General features: G+C 42.4%; 1 pseudogene; it reads right to left on the reverse strand.

Annotated features, from left to right (window-relative positions):
• Positions 1–219: 219 nt before the first annotated feature.
• On the reverse strand, positions 220–937 carry LOC102821761 (annotated as a pseudogene).
• Positions 938–986: the final 49 nt, after the last annotated feature.

Raw genomic sequence — 986 nt, forward strand, 5'->3', positions numbered from 1 at the left:
AAGGTCAGCTGTTCAAGCTCACTAGCTGCTCATTGGAAACCCTGTTCAGGTTGCTGAGTCAGAACTGACTGCACTTAAAAACAACAACAAATCTACACAATAGGCACAATGAAAACCAGGCTATCCAGGCAGAAATATATAGTTCTGAAACAAGAAGTCCTACAAGAAAGGAAGTAAAGCAGTCACTGCCCAGATTGGCATGACTTTTATATGCTCTCTTCACACCTCTTCAGGTTGTATGTTCATGGAGTCATTTAGGAATAAATCTATGGTTTTTGAGGCATCCAAATCGCTGGCAGAATTTTGCTGGAACTAGGGCAAAAGGAATTCCTCTCCACAATTCTGAAATTTGTTGTTCCAGGCCTAATTATTCTAGGATTGATTATTCCAAGCCTGGCTGTTGTTCTAGGGCTGGTCCAGGCCTGGTTGTTCAATCTTTCATTGTTGCACATTAGAAAGTTTCCAGAAGGAAGGCATCCCTAGGATGTGATAGGAAGCACAGAGGTCCAGAGACTCAGCAGACACAGAGACTTTCTGAGCTACATCATTGCTACTGTTTGGCCATTTGGTGGTTTTCTGCCACCTCTTGCATTTCATTGTCTGGTTTTGGAACCAGTTCTTAACTTGTTTGTAGCCTAAGGTTCAGGACTTCAGAAAGTTCTTGCATCTGTTGGAGTCTGAGGTATTTCTGTTTCTGCAATCTGTCTTTGAGTATGCACAGCTGTGTCTGAGAGAACACAGTCCTGACCTTCTGTCTCTTGCCCTGGCCTTTACCTTCCTTCTTCACTGTGCTGTTTTCAATAGAAGTGGGCAGTTTTACTTTGGGACTGGTGGAAGATTCTTGACTATCCTGAATAAGCAGATCTTTCTCTGAGTAGAGTGCATCTGCAGATAACATTTGCAAGGATGTATAATTTTCTTCAGCTTTCAAAATCATAGATAATGGTGAAGAGTCCCTAGAATCACAAGTCTCAGGCAGTCTTTGG

Source organism: Chrysochloris asiatica, unplaced genomic scaffold (genome assembly GCF_000296735.1).
Source record: "Chrysochloris asiatica unplaced genomic scaffold, ChrAsi1.0 scaffold00025, whole genome shotgun sequence".
NCBI classification, from domain to species: domain Eukaryota; kingdom Metazoa; phylum Chordata; class Mammalia; order Afrosoricida; family Chrysochloridae; genus Chrysochloris; species Chrysochloris asiatica.